The 26,616-nt window shown below is 49.7% G+C and overlaps 2 long non-coding RNA genes and 1 pseudogene across 2 annotated transcripts; 1 reads left to right on the top strand and 2 right to left on the bottom strand.

Moving 5' to 3' along the window:
• Window positions 1–7,928: 7,928 nt before the first annotated feature.
• LOC128772515 (uncharacterized) lies at window positions 7,929–10,958 on the bottom strand. Its single transcript, XR_008419115.1, has 3 exons — window positions 10,025–10,958; window positions 9,723–9,879; window positions 7,929–8,158 (listed from the first exon to the last, which is right to left on the bottom strand). It is a non-coding gene; the product is annotated as an uncharacterized LOC128772515 (long non-coding RNA).
• An 803-nt stretch (window positions 10,959–11,761) lies between these two features.
• Window positions 11,762–13,848, top strand: LOC109261595 (serine protease 29-like; annotated as a pseudogene).
• A 2,148-nt stretch (window positions 13,849–15,996) lies between these two features.
• LOC128774709 (uncharacterized) lies at window positions 15,997–19,542 on the bottom strand. Its single transcript, XR_008419116.1, has 2 exons — window positions 18,610–19,542; window positions 15,997–17,582 (listed from the first exon to the last, which is right to left on the bottom strand). It is a non-coding gene; the product is annotated as an uncharacterized LOC128774709 (long non-coding RNA).
• Between the last annotated feature and the right edge of the window lie 7,074 nt (window positions 19,543–26,616).

The following is a 26,616-nucleotide window of genomic DNA, read 5'->3' as shown; positions in this document are numbered from 1 at the left end:
CGTACCCTCAACACTTTGCAGATTATGTAAAATATGGAAAAATCTAAAAATCGTCATGGCCAAGTGGAGCCTAAGGAGACAGGATGACTCTAATGTGCCAGCTGGGATGAGTCTGGGACAGAAGAGGTTCAAACCGAAGCAATCTGAACACAAATATAAACTTTAGTTAATACTACCATATCTCTTCGGGATACTGATTGCGATCATGTACCAACTCGTATGACATCCATAGTCAGAAAACAGTCTGTTGTATGTAGAGACTCAATAATATCTTCCCCATTTTTCTGGTAGCTAGAAACCCATCACGAATGAAAAGATTATTAGTAATCATGGTTTTATGCTTGCAACACATGATATTATATGACTAGTTCTAATATTAGTTACTAGTGATGGCCATGTACCTATTCTTGTTGTTCTTACTATTGTTTAATTGAAATAATAGCATTCACGGTAGAGAAAACTGAATGCATGACAAACACTTCATAGAAACATCTACTTTACATACTTTAAGATAATAATGTATGTATATACCACTCTATTATGTGGTATGTAAATTAAGTGTTTTTCTGATCTTCAACGAGCATGTCATTGAAAGGCTTTCCATAAAGGTGGTTATCCTGGATAATGAATGATACTCAGATTTTACAGGATATACTTCACTTCATGCCTGAACACTGTCAAAACTAAAAATGTACACACGGCCAGAGGAATCATTGTGACTGGCTCACTGATTGTAAAGAATCCTTGGTTGAATATTTTCACACATATTTTTTATCAGGAATACAAGAGAATCAAATGTTTCCAAATCAAAGAGATATTCAAAGACTGGAAGAACAATAGGGAATTCGAGGGTTTTCAGAAGGATAAGATGTGACCATGAAGTGGCAGTCACAGGCAAGCAGCTTTTTCTGGTCCACTTTGACAGGTTTGCATGAGGGTATGTGACCTGCCAAAGGGTAGGTCCCGGAAGTACCAGAGGGAAAGACAACGCTTTAGGGAGAGGTGACTTGGAAAGGGTGCTTCTGTGCCTAAATGATGGCTCAGCAACCTCGCTGGGGGTCGGTCCCTGGGTGAAAGACCTCGAAAGGCCAACAGTAACCTAGACTCACAAAGATCTTAGTAACATAGATCAAAGTAACTTAGAGCCACAAAGATCTTAGAGCCACAGAGTTGATCTTCCTCTATGATTAGGAGATAGTTACAGTGTCACAGGATACGATCATCGGGCCGGCAGTAGATGGCTAAAATATTATTTAGGGCTACACATGTAATAAAAAATGCATACATAAAATTTGGCTTTGGAATGTTAAGAAAAATCACAGGCCCACCATGGAGTTACTTATGCTAAGGTCCCATGTCACTAAACCTAATTTCATTCGTGTAGGAATGTAACCTTTAACCAGTCAGCAAAGAATTTCCTAGCCAGTGCTAGAAGTACATCTCATAGATCCTTGCCATTCCCCTCAGAGAGGCATTCTTGCATAAATAAGGTATTCCATGCCCCTAATTTTTTTAAGTTTATTAATTTTGACAGAGAGAGAAAGAGAGCACACACAAGGGAGGGGCAGGACAAGAGGGAAAGAGACAATCCCACGACCAAGAGGTCATGATCTGATCCAGGATCAAAGGTCAGACACTTAACAAGCCATCCAGACACCCCGAGAATGTGGAGTTGCAAAGCTTAGAAGCCTTGGCTGGGACACAGCCCTGAGGGCACTGGCCTACTTGTGAAGAGAAGGCAGCCATCAACCTGCAGGCAGATGGCAAGGAAACAGTGATCTGGACAAAGCCTGGTGCACACAGTGGGGAGATTATACACTCATCGTGGAGACCATCCCTGAGAGGCAGTGTTCACAATGAGGCGACAAAGAGCTAGGACAGAGGAGCTGCGTGGTGCCATTTCCCTGCTCTGCCCCCTGCCCCCTGCCCCCCAGCATAAACACAGAGCCGTCTGCTGGAAACAAGGCAGTTCCCACACTGGCTGCCTAAGCTGCTTACACCAACCCCACCTTCCTGTGCTCTGGCGAGACTGGCCTTCTAGGTCATTCAAGGTTGCCTCAGTCCCAATGGAGCCGGCCCCTTCCCCAGAAGACCAGGTGAACCCCATGACCACACCACCTCTCTTGACCAAAGAGTTGTGCAGGCCTTCACTTCTAGGAGCAGCCGTTTCAAGTCTCATTTAACAAGCAGATCAGAGCAGACCTAGATCAGACTCACCACATTCTGGCCAAGGACCCTACCTTTCCCATACAACTGCCCTGAAGGATAGTGCAGCCAGAACACAAAACAGGGCACGCAACACACGCCACAGACACTCCGTGAAGTGCCAGGCCCTGGACATTGGATGACCTCTTCTTCATAAAACCATTCAACTCACAGGCAGGTAACACAATGAGCTTTGGTAACACAGAGATGGCAAATACTCAACCAAAATTCCAAGACAAGAGGAAGGCATCCCAAATGAAAGAACAAGATAAGGTCATGGGCAGAGAAATGGAGGGAACACTTCCAAACTCATTCTATGAGGCCAGCATGGCCTTGAGTCCAAGCTGGACAAAGACCCCACTAAAAAGAAAAACTACAGACCAATTTCCCTGATGACCATGGATACAAAAAATCTCAACAAAATTGGCAAACTGGATCCGACAATACAGAAAAAGAATTATTCAGCACAATGAGGTGGATTTTATTCCTGGGATGCACAACCAATTCAATATCCGCAGATCAACTGATGTGATATATCACGTTGATAAAAGAAAGGATAACAACCACACGAGCCTCACCATAGATGCAAAACAAACATTTGACAAAATGCAGCAGCATCCTTTCTTGATGAAAAAAAAAAAACCCCTCATGAAAGGAGGGATAGAAGGATCGTGCCTCAATATGAGAATGTCCAGATACGAAAGTCCCACAGCTAATTTTCTGTAAACAGAAAATCAACAAGGAAACAATGGCTTTGAATGACACACTGGACCAGATGCGTTTAACAGATGTATTCAGAACACTCCATACTAAAATGGCAGAGTACATATTCTTTTCAAGCGCCCATGGGGGATTCTCCAGAAATGATCACATTCTACGTCACTAATCAGACCTCAACAGGTACCCAAAGACAGAGCTCAGACCAAGCATCTTTTCTGACCACAAAGCTATGAAACTTGAAGTTACCACACTCATACACACACACACACACACACACACACACACACACACACACACACACGGGGAAAGGCCACAAATCAAGGGAGGTTAAATAACATGCTACGAAATGAATGGGTCAAACAGGAAATCAATGACAAAATACACTGAAACAAATGAAAATGAAAATACACTGGTAAAAACCTTTGGAATGCGGAAAAAGCAATCTGAGATGGAAGTGTATAGCAATACAGGCCTACCTTAAAGAGCAAGAAATATCTCAAACACTCCTAACTTACAACTAAAGGAATGAGAAGAACAGCAGAAGGAAGGAAATAATAGAGATTTTTTTTTACCTTTTTTTTTTTTTAATCATCCCTTCAGTTTTAGAAACTCAGAGGTAATGCTTTATAATGCTTTCTGGAGATTAGTTTGTTTGTTTGTTTTTCCCAATATATGAAGTTTATTTTCAAATTGGTTTCCATACAACACTCAGTGCTCATCCCAAAAGGTGCCCTCCTCAATACCCATCACCCACCCTCCTCTCCCTCCCACCCCCCATCAACCCTCAGTTTGTTCCCAGTTTTTAAGAGTCTCTTATGCTTTGGCTCTCTTCCCCTCTAACCTCTTTTTTTTTTCCTTTCCCTCCCCCATGGGTTTCTGTTAAGTTTCTCAGGATCCACATAAGAGGGAAAACATATGGTATCTGTCTTTCTCTGTATGGCTTATTTCACTTAGCATAACACACTCCAGTTCCATCCATGTTGCTACAAAGGGCCATATTTCATTCTATCTCATTGCCACGTGGTACTCCACTGTGTAAATAAACCACAATTTCTTTATCCATTCATCGGTTGATGGACATTTAGGCTCTTTCCATAATTTGGCTATTGTTGAGAGTGCTGCTGTAAACATTGGGGTACTAGTGCCCCTATGCATCAGTACTCCTGTATCCCTTGGGTAGATTCCTAGCAGTGCTATTGCTGGGTCATAGGGTAGGTCTAGTTTTCATTTTTTGAGGAACCTCCACACTGTTTTCCAGAGGGGCTGTACCAGTTTGCATTGCCACCAACAGTGCAAGAGGGTTCCCGTTTCTCCACATCCTCGCCAGCATCTATAGTCTCCTGATTTGTTCATTTTGGCCACTCTGACTGGCGCGAGGTGATATCTGAGTATGGTTGGAAATAATAGACATTAAGGCAGAAATAAGGGATATACACACCAAAACGACACTAGACCAAATCAATGAAACCAGGGGCTGGTTCCTTGAAAACAGTAATCAACATGAAAACCTCCTAGGCAGAGTTTTCACAAAGAAGAGAGAAAGGACTCAAATAAATAAAATCACCAATAAGAAAGGGTAAACAACAGTCAACACTACAAAAATACAGTTAGAAGATAATATTATGACCTATATGCAACAAATTGGACACTCTGAGAAAAATGGACAAATTCCTAGAAACACAAAAACTACCAAAACTGACACAGGAAGATACATAAAATCTGAAAACAGAAAGAAATCAAAGCAGTAAGAAAAAAAAAAATCTCCCCCAACACAAGAGTTCAGGGCCAGAGGGCTTCCCTGATGAAGTCTACCATCCATTTAAGGAAGAGGTAATATGTATTCTCCTCGAATTATTACAAAAAGTAAAAAAGAAGGAAAACTTACAAATTCCCCTTATGAGGCCATCATCACCCTCATACCAACACCAGATAAAGCCTCCACCAAAACCGAAAACTGCCGGGACTCCTGTGTGGCTCGGTAGGTTTACTGTCCAACTCTTCATTTTGGATTAGGACATTATCTTGCGGTGCGTGGGTTCGAGTCCCACATTGGACCGTGCATTGACAGTGTGGGGCATGGCCAGGATTCTCTCTCTCCCCGTCTCTCTGCCCCTCCCCCACTTTTATGTACTCTATCTAAGGAAAGAAAGAAACATTTAAAAATATGTTAAAAATTTTTAAATAAAACTGCCGACCAACAGCCTGATGAGTATGTATGCACAAATTCTCATTAAGATACCTGCAAATTAAAGACAACAATACATGAATAGAATCATTTACCATAATCAAGTGGGATATATTCCCGGGCTGCAAGGGTGGTTCCACATTCACAGATCAATCAACATGATGCACCCCAGTAATAGAAGAAAGGATAAGAACAATATGATGCTTTCAACAGATGCAGGAAAACCATCTGACAAAATGTCACATCCATTCACGATAAAAACCCTCAGCAAAGTACATTGAGACTCAACCTACCTGCAAATCATAAAGGTCATCTAGGAAAAACCCACAACTCGTCTCATCCTCAATGGGGAAAAACTGAAAGTGTTTCCTCCAAGGTCAGGGACAAGACAGGGATGACCCCTCTCACCACTATTATTCCACATAGTACAGGAAGTCCTAGCCACAGCAATCAGACAAAAAAAGAAACGAGGCATCCAAATTGGCCAGGAAGAAGCAGAACTTTCGCTGTTTGGAACTGACATGATGCTCTCTATAAAAAACAGGAAAGACTGCAATGAAAATTGCTAGGATTGATACACGAATTCGACAAATCACAATATACAGAAATCAATGTACAGAATTCTATTGCATTTCTGTAGACGAATAATGAATTAACAGAAAGAGAAAGTAAGGGATCCATCCCATTGACAGGTGCACCAAATACCCCAAGATACCTAGAATGAACCTAACCAAAGAGGTGAAAGATCTGTGCTCTAAAGGCTGTGAAACACTGATGAAAGAAACGGAAGAGGACACAAAGAAAAGGAAATAGATTTCACCCTCATGGATGGGAAGCAGAAAATACTGTTAGAATGTCTACACTCCTCAAAACAATCTGCATATGTAATGAAATCCCTATCACACTAACAGAAACATTTGTCAGAGAACTACAACAAATAATCCCAAAATTTGTATGGGACGACAAAGACCCCAAACAGCAAAAACAAAATTGAAGAAGAAAACTAAAGCTGGAGGCATCACAATTCCAGACTTCAGGTTGTATTAAAAAGCTGTACTGAGATGAGCAGTATGGTCCTGGCAAAAAACAACATCAACAACAACAACAACAACAACAACAACAACATCAACAACAACGACAACAACAACGACACAGACGCAGAGATCAATAGAACAGAAACGCAGAAATGAACTCACACCTATATGGTCAATTAATTCTCAACACAGCAGGAAAGCATATCAAATGGAAAAAAAAAAGATAGTCTGGGGACACGTGGGTGGCTGCAAAGCGTGTGATTGTGGGTTCAGCTCAGGTCATGATCTCAGGGCAGTGCAGAGCATGTGTGGGATTCTCAGTCCCCATTTCTCTCTGCCCCTCTTCTGCATTCTCTCTGTCTCTCAAAAATAAATACATAAACTTAAAGAAAATCTCCTCAACATATGGTTTTGGAAAAACTAGACAGCAACCTGCAAAACAAAACAAGACCAACAACGGACCACCTTCTTACAACATACACAAAAGTAAATCCAACATGGATAAAGACCTATGTGTGAAACCTGAAACCAGAAAAATCCCAGAGGATAATTAACACAGGCAGTATCTTAGTTGACATTGGCCGTACAAACGTCTTTGTAGATATATCTCCTGAGTGGAGGGAAACACAAGCAAAAATAATGGGACTTCGTAAAAATAAAAAGCTTCTGTCACCAAGGAAATAATCAACAAAACTAAAACACCTACAGAATACTATTTGCAAATGACATCTGATTAAGGGTTAGTGTCCAGAACAAATAAAGTCATACAGCACCCACAAAAGGAGAAATCCGATTAAAAATGGGCAGAAGACACGAATGGACATTTTCCCAAGGAAGACATACACATGGCCAAAGCCATGTGAAAAGATGCTCAACAATACTGATCTTCAGGACAATACAATTCAAAAGTACAACGAGATAACACATCACATCCGTCAGAATGACTAAAATCAATGAAGGATGAAACAGCAGGTGTTGCCAAGGATGTGAGGAAAGAGAAACCCTCTTGCACTGTGGGTAGGAATGCAAACTGGTGCAGCCACACTGGAAAACATCACGGAGATCATAAAAAAAAAAAAAAATGGAAATGGAACTACCTTACGATCCAGCAATTTCACCACGAGGTATTTACACAAAGAATACAAAAATAATCTTTCAAAGGGATACATGCACCCTGATGTTTACAGCAGCATTTTCTACAACAGCCAAATTACGGAAACTTCCCGAGCATCCATCAACTGATGAATAAGTTGAGATGTAGTATATGGAATGTAATATTATTTAGCCGTAAAAACAGGAAAGCTTGTCATTTGCCACGAGGAGGAGGAGCGACAGAATGTTATGCTGGGTGAAAAAAGCCTGTCAGAGAAAGACAAATACCAGGTGATTTCACTAACACATGGAAATAAAACAAAACAAGGGGGGGAGGGGGTGAAGGACACAGTGACAAAGAAACAGACTCTTCACTGGGAAACAAACTGAGGGCTTCCACAGCGAGGTGGGGAATGGGTAAAACAGCTACTGGGGATTAAGAAGTGCACCTGGGATGAGCACCAGGTGACGCGTGCAAGGGTTACTCTATATTGCACACCGGAAACTATTCCACTGGGTCTTCACTCACTGGAATTTAAATTAAAAGTTAACCTAAGGTGAATGACAGGTACGAACCAGGTTTTCTGTAGTTTTCAATCACTTCACTAGGTTGGAAAAATAACCACGAAATTTTTAAAAAAGCATGTATGATGTGGGGGACAGTTGTGCCCTTACCTCTGTCTCTGGTTCCAGCAGGATGCAGAAACTGGGTCCCAGCTCATTCTTCTAGAAGGTCCTGAGACGAGCATTTCATGTGTTCACGTCCTAACGGAATGCAGCTCCCGTGCTTCTCAACTTCTGTCAGGGTTTCTTCCCGGAAACGAGCCTGAATCTGGAACAAACCATCGACTGCATCCATGAGGTGATGTCGTGGGACCCCGCAATCCACGAGTCCTTCAGTAAAATATGTCTTGTTCAAATACTGTCCGGGAAGGGGAGGAATGAAACACGGGAACAGCCCAGAAAATGCAAGGGCCTGTGCTGCCCAGCAACCAGCTTGCCCAGGGAAGCCACCCAGCGCCCCCTCCTCAGCACTCAGTACAACAAGGCAGCGACTCAGGAGATGCCAAGTTGCTGCAAAGCTCCCAAGGTCTCCCCTGGGGTGGGCGGCAGAACGCGCTGCAAAGGCAGCTCTGCTCTCTGTCCTGAGGCAGCCACAAGAGGCCCTGAGTCCTCTGGGAGCAACAGCGACCCTTCCTGCTCTGAGGTGTCCTGGGTCAGAAAAGCCGATGGTGCGCCCTCTGCTGGCCATCACTGCCCAGGCAGAGGAACCCGCCCCTCCGGGTCTGTGGTGCTCGAGCTCTCTCTGCTGGTCATCATGGGAATTCCTGCAATGTTGAAGGCCCTGGGGGCTCAGCTGAGGGACCAAAGGTACTCTGGGCAACCCAGCCTGTTCTCCACATTGGGAAGGGTCTTAGTGACAGGGCCTGGGACACAAAGAAATCTTTTCCTTCTCCTTTCTTGTGAGTGAAGAATGAAACCGAATTTATTAACGTAATGACATCATTTGTAATGCTTTAAGCAATGTTCCCAGAAAAATAGACCGCCAAATTACACATGCTGAACAAGAGGTAATGGTGTTGACCACCTAAGTGTCTAGGTTAGATAAAGAATGGACACCTTTGAGAGAGAGATACCGGCTTCCAGCTATGGAATGAGTGAGCCTAGGGATACAAGGGACAGCCAATGGAAGAGAGTCCATCCTGTAATAATACTGTTGCATGCTTTCACAGGATAGCTACACTTGTGCTTAAGTACAACATAATTTATAGACATATGGAAGGACTACAATGTATGCCTAAAACGAATACAACAAATGTGTGAAGAATATTTCAATTAAAAGTCGACATCCTTTATGCTATCTTTAATTTCTCTTTCTTTGCCAATAAGCTATCATTCCTGGGGCGCTTGGGTGGCTTACTTGGTTAAGCGTCCGCCTTCCACTCAGGTCATGATCTTGCAGCCCATCAGTTTGAGCCCCATGTCAGGCTCTGTCCTGACAGCTCAGAGCCTGGAGCCTGCCTCAGATTCAGTATCTCCCACTCTCTCCCCCATACCCCAGCTCGGGCTCTCTCACAAAAGAAAAAAGTAAGATTAAAAATGAAAAATCATTCCTAATTTAGAATCTGTGAAATTCCATCTATACCAGATTCTCTAACATGATCATCTTGATGTTTAGAGCTTATCTGAAAAGTCACTAATAATATCTGATGACACATATGTGACAAGGTCAGCATGCAACTTACAGGGAGCTACACATCTGTTGTGAATTTACGACATACATTCGTGGCTTATATTTCCAATGACATGTGCTTTAGGGATACAGATGGATGAAATAATGTCCATCAGTCATGTAGGTCAATTTTCTATAGGACCATCATGCCTTCAATTAGGAATTGCCATCTCTTCAAAATGAAAAGAAAGCTGGGAAAAGGAATTGTCTTTGAAGGATGTAAGAGAAGACTATGGTGTTTTAAAGCGTTCACTTACCTTCTAGAATCCTCAGATTGGTTGTGGACAGGAGGCTAGCAACCCACGATTTGGATGCACACCGCTCGTTCCAGAGGGAGAATATGGACATTCTTGTCAAACACTTTTTATCAATATCAGCAGTTCAACTCTGCCAGGTCCAGACTACCAGACCTGGGGGCAACACGATGCCTCATGCCTGGGTTCAGAACATGAGGAACGCCAGCTGGTGGCGGGAGGGGGGAAATCCCACAGGGGCTGGGGCAGTGAGGCAGATGACCCCGGGACGCCTCCCCACAGGGCGGGCTCTGGAGTTTACCTGCCAAAGAGCAGCACACTCTCCCTGAAGACATCCTTCTCCATGACAGAACATAACGCTGAGCCCCGCAATTCCACGAGAGGTGACGGATGCCCATCTTTTCAATTGCAATGGCCTCTGCAGCGCGTGGCCCCAGGGATGTTGGAGTCTTAGAGTCATGAAACTATGATGCCCATGATACCAGCCCTTTCTGCCCCAACACTCAGAGCCACTTCACACATCCCCTCTCCCCTGGCCCATCTCGCCCCGTCCACGTACCTGGACCAGGTCTCCACTTTTCTCCTTGTACTTCCTCTTTGTCTCTGTTTCTCTCTAACCAACCTCTCTGTGTTTCTTCCTTTCACTCTCTCGGTCTTGCCCCAATCCCCTATCACTCATCCAGTTTCTCTCCCCTTACCTGTCTCTTTGTCCACCTCTCCCCAGGCTTCAGGCTATCTGCTCTGTGCATGCAGCCCTGTCCAGGAGCACAGGGCACTCCTGTCTCTCTCTTGCTTGTCATGTTTTGTCCCAGGCCCTGATCACAATGGGGGAGAATCCCCCGTACAGCAGCTGCTCATATTGACATTTGCTAAAGCAAGGCTGGCAGCATGTGGACAGCCAGACGTTTACCTTTGGTGGCCCAGCCAGGACCCAAAAGCTGCTGGAGGGCTGGCTGCTTCCCTAAGCTGGAAGGAAAAAGGGGCTCACAGGGTTCAGGGTCCCTGATGTAGATTGGATTCACTGATGTAGAAGGAGCCGTATGCTTACACCCAACTCTCCTGGGTGGTGTCAAAGGAACCTATGTCAGACCATGGACCTCTGCCCTCCCCATGCCTCAATACGGCATCAGGGGGAGCTTTAGGGGACACCGTGTGACTTGCCACAAAAATTGCGTCATTTGCCCCTTGGAGGTCACCTGGATGGGTGCTATTGGTGGCAGCTGGGAAGGTGGGCTGTGAAACCAGGTTTGTCCACTCAGGATGGGGCGGAGGCCAGGGGATGGGGACCCTGTGACACGTGCGTGGGTCCGTCCGTGGCCCTGACAGCCGGGCCAACGCTTGGGAAGAGACGTGACTGCCCTGGCCGGAAGCGGGGCAGGGTGGGTGGACAGCGCCCCGGGCCGGGCCTGCCATGGGCTCTGCGGCCTCTGGTGCTCAGACGTGTCGTGAGAAGCACAGTCAGCCGAGGGTGGGTGGCCGTGGTGGGAGTCTGGCCTCCCGGGTGTGCGATTGGGAACTGGCTCCCCATTCCCCTGAACACACTCTGCTGATGCTCGGGGGCCTTCTCAGAGGAGCAAAGGCCTCCCTCCTTCTGGAAGCGCCCGAAGTAGGAACGGTGGCCGGGGCGGAGGAGTCCTGGGCCCTGGGAGTCCGCCTGCCCTGGGGGAGAAGATCTGCCTGCTGCGTCGCCACATGCCTGAGGCCTGAGACCCGTGCTCCCGTGCTCCGAGCTGCGGGTGAGGAGGTGTGCGTCCCCAGCCTCCGGGGGTGCAGGAGCCTGCCTTGGGGCGTGCGGGGATCTTCCTCTGCTGAAGACACTGGCGGGGGCCCGTCCGTGTGGCTGAGGGCGGCCGAGTCGCAGGTGGGACGTGGGCCAGAGACGGCGTATCTAGGTCGCAGCTGCCCCCGGGCTCAGCCTGACACCCGGCTGCCTTTCTTCCCCATCCTCCACACGCCCCCCCCAAATGGAGCACTGCCAAAGCCACCCGCCCACTTCCTGTGGCCAAAAGATAAAGGACCTCGGGGGCCCCCAGAGCAGAGACCCGTGGAGCCTGGCAAGGTAGGGGCGCTGTCCCCTCTCACACAGCTGCAGAGGCCCCTGGCCCCCTCCGGCCCTGAGCTGTCCCTCCATGCCCTCTCTCTTCGCAGATGCTGTGGCTGTTGCTTCTGACCCCCTTCTTCTCGGGGACCTGCGTCGTGGGGAGCCCAGGTGAGTCCTGAACCACAGGGGTCCTCCCTTCCGGGAGGCTCTTGTAACCTTGTCTCCAGTTCCATTCACTGGGGGTCCTTGGGGCTGCCTGTCCGTGCCCTCGGGGGAGGCCTAGGTGGGGACGGGGCTCGGCCCCGGGCCCCGAGGCCCGGCCTCCCTCCCCCCTCATGTTGCTGCCCGGCCTCCCTCCTCCCTCATGTTGCTTCCCAGCCTCCCTCCCTGAAAACGAGCTGGTGGGCATCGTCGGGGGCCACAGTGCCCCCCAGGGGAAGTGGCCGTGGCAGGTCAGCCTGAAAGTCTACAATTATACCTGGGCCTCCTGGGTGCACATCTGCGGGGGCTCCCTCATCCACCCCCAGTGGGTGCTGACCGCCGCCCACTGCATTGTCTGGTGAGTCCCGCTCGCTGCCGTCCACCTCTGGGTGAATCAGGAGGTGTGGGAATCCGGGCTCCAGGCGGGGCGGAGGGGGCCGCCCTCGAAGGACTCGCCTCCGTGGCTTCTTTGCGACCCCAGGAAGGACGCCGACCCGGCAGCCTACCGCATCCATGCCGGGGACGTGTACCTCTATGGGGGGAGGACGCTGCTGAATGTGACCCGCGTCATCGTCCACCCCGACTACATCAAGGCCCATCTGGGTGCGGACGTGGCCCTGCTCCAGCTGTCACACTCTGTGAAATGCACGGCTACCCTCAGGCCCGTCAAGCTCCCGTCGGCCCTGCTTGAAGTCACCCCAGAGGACGAGTGCTGGGTGACCGGCTGGGGCAACATCATGGTGCACCGTGTGTACGGGGTGGGGGTTGGGAGGGGTTCGGGGCCGCGCGAGGCATTTCCCGACCTTGCCACACGGAGAAGTCCTGGTGGGTGGGCGGCTGCAGTTCTGGAAAGGAATCGCCTTCCGACACCCTCCCCCACCCACCCTGTATGCGCCCCAATCGGGAGATCCGACCCCAGAGGCTGGAGGGTCCCTGAAGCACAACTGAGCTTGGGACCCAACTCCGTGACGAGGAAGTTCATATTCTTAGTTTTTTTCCAACTTATAGGAAGATATTTGGGGACGGGCAGAAACCCTCACACACGCCCCCCCCCCCATTTTCTTTCCGGTCCTTCCAACTAAAGGCAGAATCCACCTTCCGGGTCTTAGGAATTTAGAAGGAGATGGGAACCCTGCACCCTGGGGTCCCCACGGGAGCGATCCGGGCGGGAACGCAGGCTCGCGGCCGACAGCGGGGGCCCCGCTCCAGCCTCCGGTCACGTCTCTCCCCCAGAGGTGCTGCCTCCGCCCTACCGTCTGCAGCAGGTGGCGGTGAGCGTGGTGGCGAACGCCGTCTGTGACCAGCAGTACCACAACGCCACCAGCCACCGCTTGGCGGGCAGGAAGATCATCCAGGACGACATGCTGTGTGCGGGGACCAAGGGCCGGGACTCCTGCCAGGTGAGTCCCAGCCCATCCCGGCCCCCACCCCACGCTAGAGGCCAGCCGGGGCTCAGTGCTATCTCTCCTTCCTCAGGACGACTCTGGAGGCCCTCTGGTCTGCAAGACCACGGGTGCTTGGCACTTGGTGGGAGTGGTCAGCTGGGGCGACAGAGAGACCGTCCCGGGGTCTACGCTCGCGTCCAGACGTACCTGCCCTGGATCACGCGGCAAATCGGGAGGGGCCTCTGACCAGGGCCTGCTGGCCGTCTGCCCGGCTGGGCCCGGAGGAGCGACGCCTTCCTCCCCCCAGAGCCTGCTGCTTCAGCCTCTGCACCCCCGTCCCTGGCCTGGGCTCCGCCTTCCTTCTGGCCTCCTCAGTGTCCGGGACTTCCCTGACTGCTGGGGGAAGGAGCAAGAAGATGCCAGGGGGCGGGCGGGAAGTCCCTGGGGCCCAGGGTGCCTTGCTGTGCTGTCTGTCAAATTAAAGAGCTTGAGGAATGACCAGAGTGCGGTCAGTCTCTGTGGAGTGGGCTCTCCGTGGGAGCGTGTCGGCCAGCCCCGAGGTACAGGGGGCCGCGCTGGGGCTGGTGTCCTACCAGGCTTGGCAAGGGAGAGTGAGGATCTCAGGGTTGGCTCCACTCTGCGGCCACAGCCGCCAGCTCTGTCCTGCACCAGAGGCCACCACGTGGTTCCAACCTTGCATCCATTCCTCCTTCCATCCCCCATCTTTCCAACCATCCATCTGTCCATCCCACTTCTCTCGTAAGGCAAGGTCTCTTCTGGGAATTAACCAGTTGCCACGCAAAAGTGACCTGGATACGATGCCAATTTGTCCTCCCCTTTAGGGACGTGCTTGCCCATCTGGGTACCTTCAGGTGAGGGTCTTCGCTGGCTCCCCAGGGGGAGTTGGGTATGAGCTCCAGGTTGGGAGCTCCTGGTTGGGTATGAGCTCCAGGTACTGGGCAGCAGGCGGAGAGAAATGCCACGTAGGCAGCCGGGTGATGGGCTGGAGACCACGGTGCCCTAGGGCCATGATGTGTGTGTGCTGCAGTGTTAGGAGGTGCCCTGAGCCCATGTGCCGGGCCAGGGTGTGGCAGGGAGGACCCATTCACCTGCTGTGCAGGGGGGAGGAGGGAGGTGGGAGGAGGGAGGAGCTGAGGGGCAGGCTCCGTGGCAGGCCCCACCTGCTCCTTCTGGGCACCTGCAGCTATGGCTGTCCCCACCATTTGTGCCCCGTGGATCCTGCCCCATGGACTAAGTGGTCAGCTCTGGGCCACACAGGCCACAGCAGGACCAGGGCGGCCCCAGGTGGCCTGTCTGTAAACCCACGTTTGTTTTTCCTCGTCACCTGGACAGGGGTGGGGATGGGTGTCCCCCACCTCCAGGAAGCCCTCCCCGGTTCCCGGGGGGCACACTGGCTCGTCTCCTCTGTCCTCCAGGAGTCGGGTCTTCGGGGCCGCCCCAGAGGGTCCCAGCTCGAGGCCCAGAGTGAGCCAGGAGACAGGCCCTCATGACAGGCATCTGTGCCAGCCCACGCTGCCCACGTCCCTGCCCCCGTGCCCGCTTGGGGTCCCGTGGCCTTCACCGCAGATCAGATGGGCACAGCCCCCAGCTGCCCAGCTCAGAGCAGGCGCTTCCTAACCGTCCGCCATGTGGCCAGGGCCTGATGACAGAGCTGATTAGGGGCCCTGGGAGGGGGCTGGACTTGTCTGTACCTGGCCCCAGCTTGAGACAGAATCTCTGAGGGCCATCTGTGCCCCCCCCCCAATGTCTCTGGACACGGTGCCGTTTCTGCCCCCTATTTGACAGGAGAGCAAACTGAGGCACAGGGAGGGGTGTCCTGTCCCTAGGTGCCTTCCTTCTCTGGCCCCGGGGATGCCCTCCCAGCCTGCTAGGGTCTCTGGTTGCCCAGGGGACATGGATCACGTGGGCCCACGTGGTGGCCTCCGCAGGAGGACCCCTCCTCCTTGCCCTCACACCCACACTAGCCGCTGACTCGGCTCTGGCTGCCCTCGGCCCTGACCTTTCCTGGTCTCGGCTGTGTGGGTTGTTTTCCAGGCACACCCGAACCCCCCACCTCTGCCCCGCCTGAGGTTCGCTTCATCTCTGATCTGAAGCTCTGGGCGTGAAAGAGCCTAGTCCTGTCTTTCCACCCTCACCCTGTCCCCTCGGAGCATTTCCTTGCAAGACGCGCCTCTGTCCACACCTCATCCGGCCCGACGCCTACCCAGGCCTCAGAAAGTTCTAGAACTCATCACCCCAACAACGGACAGTGACAACCCCTGGGTGGGATGAGGGAAGGTGAAGGAGGACGGATTTCTTGGTTGTTTCTTTTCTTTACCTTGACACGTCCATATCCGCCAAGAGTTTCCAGGGGGCACGTACTACACTTGTCATAAAAATAACTTCCGGGTTAAGAAGAAGGTGCAGCCTCCTTGCCCCCTTGTGGCGAGGTCTCACGTCATATTGCAGCCGAGGTGGTCTGATGAGCAGAGCCGGGGCCCGGTCTCCCGATGCCCCTCTGGCCCCTACCCTCGCTGGGTCCCTTCCCTGAGGGCTCGACGCGCACCAGGGGAAGGTCCCGCCTCGGTTCTTCCACAGCCCCCCTTGATGTGAGGTCAGTTCTAGAAGGAGTAGAGCGCACGTGTGTGAACAACCGAGAAATCTTCAGTCTACACGCACAAACACCTCTGACTGCGAAAATGTTATGTCCAGAATTCGTGATCCCCAAAGACCACCAGGGAGCCGAGTCCGATGCAAAAGCAAAGAGCCTTTATTCGAGCTAGCTCGAGCTCAATCCCCTACCTGCACCTATGCAGCGGTGAGATACCAGGGAAAGAGAGCGAGTTTCAAAAGGACAAAGGTTTTACTGGGGCCTAGGAGCAGCTGGTGAGGTAATGGCTGTGGCCTCAGCTGATTGGCTGGGGAAGGGTCCGAGTCCTGTGAGGCAGGTGAACGGGAGGTTACTCAGGGGACGAGGCGTGGTCAAGGTGAAGGACACAGAACAAGATGGAGTTGGCCGGCATAGGCCCTTTCATTCCTCCCTTGTCATGTAGCTTTCTGACCCAATCATGGGACCGGCTGCATTTATGGTGACAAGGGCAACAGAGTTTGGAGGTTTATGCAAAGTTCTGGGAACCAAGTGTCCCTGGGGTGGCTCTGGGAGGTCTGATTAAGTAGTGTCCCTGAGCCGGTGTCTATGATCTGCCAGGTGGTGTTTTGGGGGCGTGGGGACTCCCAGCAGCATGAGCAATGACATGCAGAGTTAATAGAGTTACGAATATTCGGTGGGTGAGCTTGAGCGGGTTGTGTTTATCCCGATTGATGGCTCATCGCGTGACAAAGTGCTTCCGGATCGAGGAGGGGTCCACTGGCCAAACGTGGGTGTGATGGACCCAGGTCGCGATGCCGTCTACTTTGAGAGCGGTGGGGGTTGTCAGCACCACGATGTAGGGTCCTTTCCAGCGCGGCTCGAGGTCTCTTGGTGGTGCCTCTTAATGTAGACCCAGTCTCCTGGCCTGTACTGATGAGTTGTTGGGGTCGGGCCAGCCTCGTAGATGGCACGGAGGCGCGGCCAAATGTCCTCATGCGACCTTTGGAGCCCTCTCAAGGAAAGAAAAGGTTCTTGATCTTTAAACTAAAGGTTGGGAATAATAGGGGGTGGCCTGCTAAACATGATTTCGTAGGGAGTAAAACCCAGTGTAAGGAGTGTTCCTAACCCGGTAAAGGGCGTAAGGTAGGAGAGTCACCCAGTTCCCACCAGTCTCCATGGTTAATTTGGTAAGGGTCTCTTTTAGGGTTCGATTCATTCTTTCTACCTGTCCTGAGCTCTGAGGCCTATAAGCACAATGTAATTTCCAGTTTGCCCCCACCGCCTTGCCTACTGCCTGTGTTACCTGCGAGATAAAAGCTGGTCCACTGTCTGATCCTACCATGGCAGGAAAACCATACCTGGGTAAGATGTCTTCTAGTAGCTTCTTAGCCACCGTCTGAGCCATTTCATGCTTGGTTGGGTATGCCTCCACCCAGCCAGAGAAGGTGTCCGTAAATACGAAAAGATATTTATAACCGTACTTTCCTGGTTTGACTTCAGTGAAGTCGACCTCCCATTGGGCTCCCGGTCTGGTGCCTCTGAGCCTGGTTCCTTTTTTATTTGATGTGGCCCTCGCGTTGGTGAGTTGGCAGGTCTTGCAGGCAGATACAACTTGCTCTATTCTGGTGTCCTGTTGGTGAATCTTGATTCCGGCATGTCGGATTAAGTCTTTTAATTTTCGGGCCCCCATGTGAGTAGACCGATGCATGTGCTCTAATATTGTGACTCCGAGCCGGTCTGGCAGCACGAGCTCCTTGTTAGGTGTATACCACCGTCCCTTTATCTCCTGGGCCATGGGGGGTTTCTTGATCCGCTGTAACTCCTCCTGGGAGTATTTGGGCTGGTCTGGTAAAACTGGGTCTCCCCAGTCCGATAGTTGTTGAGCCGTTGTCCAGCTCCCGTTAGCACCTCGGTGAGGGCGACGAGCTCTGCTCGCTGGGCTGACGTTCTGGAGGGTAGAGCCTCCGCCCATACGGTGTCCGTTTCGGTGACCACCGCTGCACCCGCATACCTGTGTCCGTCTCGCACAAAGCTGCTGCCATCAGTGAACCAAGTAGCCTCGGCTTCGGGAAGGGGCCGGTCGGTCAGGTCCGTCCGGAATCCATGTACTCGTTCCAGGATTCCCGCACAGTCATGTAGTGGAGCACCTAGGTCAGGGTTGGGCAGCAGGGTTGCAGGATTGAGGGCTGCACTGGGGTGGAACCGCACACGTGGAGGGTTGAGTAGGAGGCTCTGGTAATGAGTCACACGTGTGTTGCTCATCCATCTATCAGGAGGCTGTTTCAGGACCCCTTCAATGACGTGTGGGGTCGTGATCCAGATCTCGTGTCCTAGGGTCAGTTTGTCTGCGTCCTTGACTAGGAGTGCTGTCGCCGCAATAATTCTTAGGCATGGCGGCCAGCCGGCAGCCACTGGGTCGAGTTTCTTGGACAGGTAAGCCACCGGGCGATTCCAAGGGCCTAAGGCTTGAGTTAGAACCCCTTTTACTATTCCCTGATGTTTGTTTACAAAGAGGTGGAAGGGCTTCGTATTGTCTGGTAGGCCCAGGGCTGGGGCACTTAGGAGGGCCTTTTTTAACTGATTAAAGGCAGTTTCTTGTTTTTCAGCCCATTTAAATGTTTTCCCCTGTTTGGTAGCTTCATATAGGGGCCTGGCGATCTCAGCAAAACCCTCTCGCTGCGTATGTGAGCCTTCTTCGCGGATGCCTGGTACACTAAGGCCCCCAGGGTAGCCAGCAGGTCCTGGATCCCTCGCTCACAGTCTTTGGCCTTGTCGGCAGCAATCAGGATGTCATCTACGTACTGTAGGAGGGCGAGGCCAGGGTGCTCCCTTCTATACTCACCCAGGTCCTCGTGTAGTGCCTCGTCGAAGACGGTGGGGGAATGTTTGAATCCCTGAGGTAGCCGTGTCCAGGTGAGTCGCCCACTGTGGCCCTCCTCCGGATCATGCCACTGGAAGGCCAACAAGGGTTGGCTCTAGGGTGCCAGCGGCAGACTGAAGAAGGCGTCCTTTAAATCTAGTACCGTATACCAGACCCTGGAGGGCGCCAAGGAGCTCAAGAGAGTATATGGGTTGGGAACAGTTGGGTGTATGTCCCTGACCCTCTTATTTACTTCCCGGAGGTCTTGTACCGTTTGGTAGTCATTTGTGTGAGGCTTTTTGACCGGCAGTAGGGGGGTGTTCCAGGCAGACTGGCAATGAACTAGTACCCCTAGGCTTCGTAGTCTCCGGATGTGTGGCTGGAGCCCCTTCCGGGCCTCCTGAGACATGGGGTATTGTTTGATCCTTACCGGACTCTCTCCTGGCTTGAGCTCTACCAGGACTGGGGTCCTGGGAGTGGCTAGTCCTATACCCGCCCCCCCCCCCCGTCTCTGCCCAAACCGAGGGGAATTCTTGAAGCCATCTGTCTATATTATCCTCTCTCGGGAGCGCCTCCTGGTGGAGGCGGTATTCATCCTCCAGTTTCATGGTCAGGACGTGGATGGGGTGGCCCTTGCCATCGGTGACCTGAGGCCCCCCTTGTCTGAAAGTTATCTGAGCTCCAATCTTGGTCAGTAGTCCCGTCCTAACAGCGGGTAGGGGCATTCTGGTATTACCATAAAGGAGTGGGACACTCGGCCCGTTCCCAAATCTACTGTTCTTTGGTAGTCCATGTATACTGGCTCATACCAGTTGCCCCTTGGACCCAGGACTTCTTGCTGGCTAGTTTTCCTTGTGGGGTGCAGAGGACCGAATGTTGTGCTCTGGTGTCGACAAGGAAGTCAACAGGGGTCCCCTCCACTTTAAGAGTTACCCTGGGTTTGGGGAGAGGGTCCGAACCCCGACTCCCCTAATCACTCAGTTCATGTAGCTCTAGGACGTTTACTCGAGCAGTCTTGCCTCCCTTCCCGCCGGCCCTTTTTGGACAATCTGGGGCCCAATGCCCTATCTCCTTGCAGTATGTGCACTGATCCTTCTGCAGCCTCTGCTTCCCCCCCCCCCCAACCGCCCCTTGGAGGTTCCTTTACCTTTTCTTGCGTCGTCTGCCAGCTGCCGGAGACGGCGGTATCATTCCTCGGGGAAGTCAGCAGTGGTAGCTAGTAGTATTCTGGCCAGGTCTCGAGTCTGCTTACTGCTGAGAGCCGCCGTGGCGCGAGCCTGCTTGTCCTCAGGAGGCTCCCGGTTATTATATACCTTTTCGGCTACCACGAGTAAGCCCTGCAGACTTTTTCTCCTACTCTATCTATTTTCTGTAATTTTCTCCTAATGTCTATGGCCGATTGGTTTACAAAGGCCATGATAACAGCTGCCTTGCTTTCCGGAGCCTCTGGATCCAGGGGGTATAGGTACGGAATGCCCCCATGATCCGTTCTAAAACGGCAGCCAGAGATTCATCTTTTCCCTGTTGTACATTTCCTACCTTGGCCAAATTGGTTGGCTTTCTAGCAGCCATTCGGAGACCCCCCATTAGAGTCTGGAGACCCCCCATTAGAGTCTGGAGACCCGGAGCCTCTCCTTACCTTCTGCTGTGTTGAAATCCCACTGGGGCCGAGTTAAGGTGGGGAAGGAGGCATCTATCTGAGCCTGGTTGGTGGTGGGATTCCCATCTGTGCCCGGAAGTAGTTTTCGGGCCTCATTGAGGATTCTTTCTCTTTCTTCAGTCGTGAACAGGACCTGCAAAAGCTGCTGGCAATCGTCCCACGTGGGCTGATGGGTAAAAGGAACAGAGTCTAATAAATCAATAAGCCCTGCTGGTTTCTCAGAAAACTTAGGATTCGGAGGTTTCCAATTGTAGAGGTCACTAGTGGCAAAAGGCCAATAGTGATGGGGCCGATTCCCCTCCGCGTCTGGGGGTCCGGTGGCTCGCAGGGGAAGAATGGTGGAGTCGGCGGCGGAGGTGGATTGTTCCTTCTGAGCCCTTTGTCTGGTAAGGGGTGGGCTTCCCACTGGAGCGTTTCCACCTCCCGCTCTCGGAACAGCGTCTGCCTCCCCCAGAGGGGAAGGATGGTGTTCTTCTGGCATCCTAGAGGTGTTATATGGGGGAGGAAAATTAATTCTTCTTCAATCCCCCTCTGCAAAGCAAGAATGGGTTTTGGCTCCAGAGGGAGTGGGGCTAGGAAGGGCTTAAGCCAAGAGGGTGGGTAGAGGGGTAGTCTGAGTCTGTCCCATAACGTCCGTCCAGTAAGTCCACAGAACAAAACAGAGAAACACAGAAACAGACAAACGGAGGGCGCTTAGAAAGTCTTCCAACACCATGGAAGCAAAACTGAAAGCTAGCTTAGACCTTTGAGGGGATTCCACGTCCCTCCAAAACCGATGAGGGGATTCCGCGTCCCTCCAGAAGGGAGGATCGGAACGTCTTCCGAAACTCCCGGCCCGTGGTCCTCCAGTGTATCCACTTAGACCACGTCGGGCACCACCAGAATTCTAGAAATGAGCTCACACAGAAAAGACGGAACGAACAGACATTAACCGTGGCCAGTCAGGCTCTCCGGGTCAGGGGTCCCTCGGGGGTCTTGGGGACCACGGGTTGAGCCCCCAAATGTTATGCCCAGAATCCGTGATTCCCAAAGACTGCCAGGGAGCCGAGTCCGATGTAAAAGCAAAGAGCCTTTATTCGAGCTAGCTCGAGCTCAATCCCCTACCTGCACCGACGCAGTGGTGAGATACCCTGGAGAGAGAGCGAGTTTCAAAAGAACAAAGGTTTTACTGGGGCCTAGGGGCAGTTGGTGAGGTAATGGTTGTGGCCTCAGCCGATTGGCTGGGTAAGGGTTGGAGTCCTGTTAGGCAGGTGAGCTGGAGATTACTCAAGGGGAGGAGGCGTGGTCAAGGTGAAAGACACAAAACAAGATGGAGTCGGCTGGCGTAGGCCCGCCCTTTCAAAAAGCACACAAAACGGCTTGCGCCAACTGTGGACAAGAAAGTGTTGACGCATCTGGCTGAAAATCTCAGAATGAGGAGAAGGCCAGAACTCTGACGAAGAGGCACCGGGCCACCAAAGGAGACACCCCCCGGGCGGCGCAGGGGATTCCGATCGTGGCCAGAAACGAGACGGGTGCGGGTCTCGAGCCGACACGGCAGAAGGACGTGCTGGAAACAAGGCAGTTCCCACACTGGCTGCCTAAGTTGCTTACACCAACCCCACCTTCCTGTGCTCTGGCGAGACTGGCCTTCTAGGTCATTCAAGGTTGCCTCAGTCCCAGTGGAGCTGGCCCCTTCCCCAGAAGACCAGGTGAAGCCCATGACCACACCACCTCTCTTGACCAAAGAGTTGTGCAGGCCTTCACTTCTAGGAGCAGCCGTTTCAAGGCCATTTAGCAAGCAGATCAGAGCAGACCTAGATCAGACTCACCACATTCTGGCCAAGGACCCTACCTTTCCCATACAACTGCCCTGAAGGATAGCGCAGCCAGAACACAAAACAGGGCACGCAACACACGCCACAGACACTCCGTGAAGTGCCAGGCCCTGGACATTGGATGACCTCTTCTTCATAAAACCATTCAACTCACAGGCAGGTAACACAATGAGCTTTGGTAACACAGAGATGGCACACACTCAACCAAAATTCCAAGACAAGAGGAAGGCACCCCAAATGAAAGAACAAGATAAGGTCATGGGCAGAGAAATGGAGGGAACACTTCCAAACTCATTCTATGAGGCCAGCATGGCCTTGAGTCCAAGCTGGACAAAGACCCCACTAAAAAGGAAAACTACAGACCAATTTCCCTGATGACCATGGATGCAAAAAATCTCAACACAAAGTGGCAAACTGGATCCGACAATACACAAAAAGAATTATTCAGCACAATGAGGTGGATTTTATTCCTGGGATGCACAACCGATTCAATATCCGCAAATCAACTGATGTGATATATCACGTTGATAAAAGAAAGGATAACAACCACATGAGCCTCTCCATAGATGCAAAATAAACATTTGACAAAATGCAGCAGCATCCTTTCTTGATGAAAAAAAAAAAAACCCTCATGAAAGGAGGGATAGAAGGATCGTGCCTCAATATGAGAATGTCCAGATACGAAAGTCCCACAGCTAATAACATCCTCAATGGGGAAAACATGTGAGCTTTCCCCCTAAGGTCAGGAACACGACAGGGATGTCCATTCTCAGCACTGTTATTCACCATTCTGTTGGAAGTCCCAGCCTCAGCAATCAGACGACAAAAAGAAATACAAGCTGTCCAAGTTGGCAAAGAGGGGTCAAGCTTCCCCCCTCACAGATATGATGCTCTCCGTGGAAAATCCAAACGACTCCACCAAAAAACTTTTAGGACTGATACAGGAATTCAGGAAAGTCTCAGAATATAAAATCAATATACAGAAGTTGATTGCATTTCTATACACCAATAATGAATCAACAGAAAGAAAATTAAGGAATTGATCTCACTTACAACCGCACTGAAAAGCATAAAATACCCAGGGATAAATCTAACCAAAGAGGTAAAAGATCAGTACATTAAAACAATAGAGGGGCGCCTGGGTGGCTCAGTCGGTTAAGTGCCGACTTCGGTTCAGGACATGATCCCGCCTTTGTGGGTTTGAGTCTTGTGACGGGCTCTGTGCTGACAGCTTGGAGCCTGGAGCCTCCTTCAGATTCCGTGTCTCCCTCTCTCTACCTCTCCCCTGCTCACGGGCTCTTGCTCGCTCACTCACTCTCTTGAAAATAAATAAACATTAAAAAAATTAAAAGAACAAACCATACAACATCTATGAAAGAAGGTGAAGAAGACACAAAGAAATGGAAAAACATCCCATGCTCATGGATTAGAAGGACAAATATGGTGAAAATGTCAATACTACCCAAAGCAATGGACAAATTCAATGTAATTCCTATCAAAATAACACCAGCATTCTTCCAGAGCTAGAACAAACAATCCTAAAATCTGTATGGAACCTGAAAAGACCCCAAAGAGCCAAAGTAATGTTGAAAAAGAAAAAAACAAAACTGGAGAGATTACAATTCTGGACTTTATGGTGCATCAGAAAGCCGCAATCATCAAGACAGTATGGGACGGGCACAAAAACAGACACATCGATCAAAGGAACAGAATAGGGAACCCAGAAATGGACCCTCAAAATTATGGCCAAGTCATCTTTGACCAAACAGGAAAGAATATCCATAGGAAAAAAAGAGTCTCTTCAGCACATGGTACTGGGAAAAATGGACAGTGAGAAGAATGAACCTGGACTATGTTCTTAAACTCTGGGTATCTCTCTGTCTCTCTCTCTCTCCCTCTGACTCTCTGTCTCTCTCACACACACACCTCAAAAGGGATGAAAGATCTAAGTGTAAGACAGGAGACCATCAAAATCCTAGAGGAGAAAAAGGGCAACCTACCTCTTTGATCCTGACTACAGCAACATACTGCTTGTCAAGACTCCAGAAACAAGGGCAATAAAAACAAAAATGAACTATTGAGACCTCAAGATAAAAAGCTTCTGCACAGCAGAGGACACAATCAACAAAACTAAAAGGAAACTGAATGGAATGGGAGAAGATATTTGCAGGTGACCTATCAGATAAAGGGTTACTATCCAAAATCTATAAAGAACATATCACACTCAACACCCAAAAACCAAATAACCCCGTGAAGAAATGGGCAAAAGACATGAAGAGACACTTTAACAAAGATGACATCCAGATTGGTCATACATGAAAAGATGCTCAACCTCATTCTTCATAAGTGAAATACAAATCAAAACCACAATGAGATATCCCCTCACACCTATCAGAATGGCTAAAATTAACATCTCGGGAAACGACAGGTGTTGGCAAGGATGCAGAGAAAGGGAACGCTTTTGCAACGCTGGTGGGAATGCAAAGTGGTGTAGCCATTCTGGAAAAGAGTATGGAGATTCGTTACAAAAAACAGTAAGAGAACTACACTACGACCCAGCAATTGCACTAAGAGGCATTTATCCAAAGGATACACTAAGGCTGACTCGAAAAGGCACATGCACTCCAATGTTTCTAGCAGCATTATCAACAATAGCTAAATTATGCAAAGAGCCCAAATGACCACTGGGAGATGAATGGATAAAGAAGATGTGGTATATTCATACAGTGGACTATTACTCGGCGATCAGAAAGAGTGGAATCTTGCTATTTGCAACACGGTGGATGGAACCAGACTTTATTATGCTAACCATAATAGGTCAGAGAAAGACACACATCATATGATTTCTCTTGTGTGTGGAATTTAATACACTGATGAATATAGTGAAAAGAGAGCAAAAATAAGATACAAATAGGGAGGGAGTCAAATGATAAGAGACTGTTAAATAGAGGGAAGAAGCTCAGGACTCCAGGAAGGTTTCTGAAGAGGGGTATGGGCTAAACAGGTGATGGGCACTCGGGCGGGGGCAGCACTTGGGATGAGTACTGGATATATTTTGTAATTGATGGATCACTAAATTCTAATCCTGAAACTGTATTCCACTACAAGGTAACTAAATTGGGCTTAAATGTTAACAAAGAAGAAATACAGAAATAAGTAAAGAAATGTACTACCAGTCAAAAGAAAAGAATATTTAAATCAGACTCTTGGAGTGGAAATGAAAGACCAAACGTGTTACAGACAAGAAAGGATCAGAGAAAACATCAAGAAACAATGGCGAAACAACTAGTAGAATGTCACTAAATATATACCTATCAGTAATTACTCCAAATGTAAATCGACTACATGCTCCAATCAAAAGACAAGGATAGGGTGTCAGAATGGACAAACAAACAAACAAAAAAAAAATAAAGAAACAAAAACAAAAAGACACAAGGCATATCTAGATGCTGCCTACCAAGCCTTATTTAGACGTATGTCACCTGCACATTTAAAAGGAGGGAATGAAAAAACATTTATCATGAAAACAATGTCAAAAGAAAGCCAGTAGCAAAACTTGTATTAGGCAAAATAAACTTTAAAACCGAGAGTGTAGTTTGGAACCCTTTGGGTCAATACCTAGTAGTAAAATTGCATGCACCCAATATTTATAGCAGCATTATCAACAGTAGCCAAACTATCCATCAACCGATGAAGGTATAGGGAACTTGTGGTGTGTGTGTGTGTGTGTGCATGTATACACATATGTACTCACGTGTATGCTCATATACACATACATATATACATATGTACATACAATGAAATGTAACTCAGCTTCAAAAAGAATGAAATCCTGCCACTTGCCACGATGTGGATGGACCTAGAATGTATTATGCCAAGTGAAATATGTCAATCAGTGAAAGACACATATATGATTTCACTCGTGTGGAATTTAAGAAACAAAACAGATGAAAACATGGGAAGGGGGCAGGAAAAGAGAAGAGTGGTGACAAACCACATGAGTCTCTTAACCGTAGAGAAGAAGAGTGAGGGTTGATAGAGGGAGATGTGTTGGCCCTGGGCTAGATGGCCGACGAGTATTGAGGAGAGCACTTGTTGTCATGAGTACTGGGTGTCGTATGTAAGGGATGAATCACTGGATTCTACTCCCGAAACCGAGAATGCACTACATGTCAACTAAGACTTATATTAAAAAAATAAATAAAGCTGTAACAAGAGATGAAGACAGACACTATCTCATGCTCAAGGGGACAGCCAAACAAGAAGATCCAATGATTGTAAATTTTGATGCGCCCACTATGCAATCACCAATATATAAACACTTAACAAAACCATAAAG

The sequence above is a fragment of the Panthera pardus genome, unplaced genomic scaffold (assembly GCF_024362965.1).
Source record: "Panthera pardus isolate Hobbes unplaced genomic scaffold, ASM2436296v1 HiC_scaffold_4, whole genome shotgun sequence".
NCBI lineage: Eukaryota > Metazoa > Chordata > Mammalia > Carnivora > Felidae > Panthera > Panthera pardus.
Note: the sequence above shows the minus strand (reverse complement) of the source record. Positions and strands in the feature narration are given on the sequence as shown.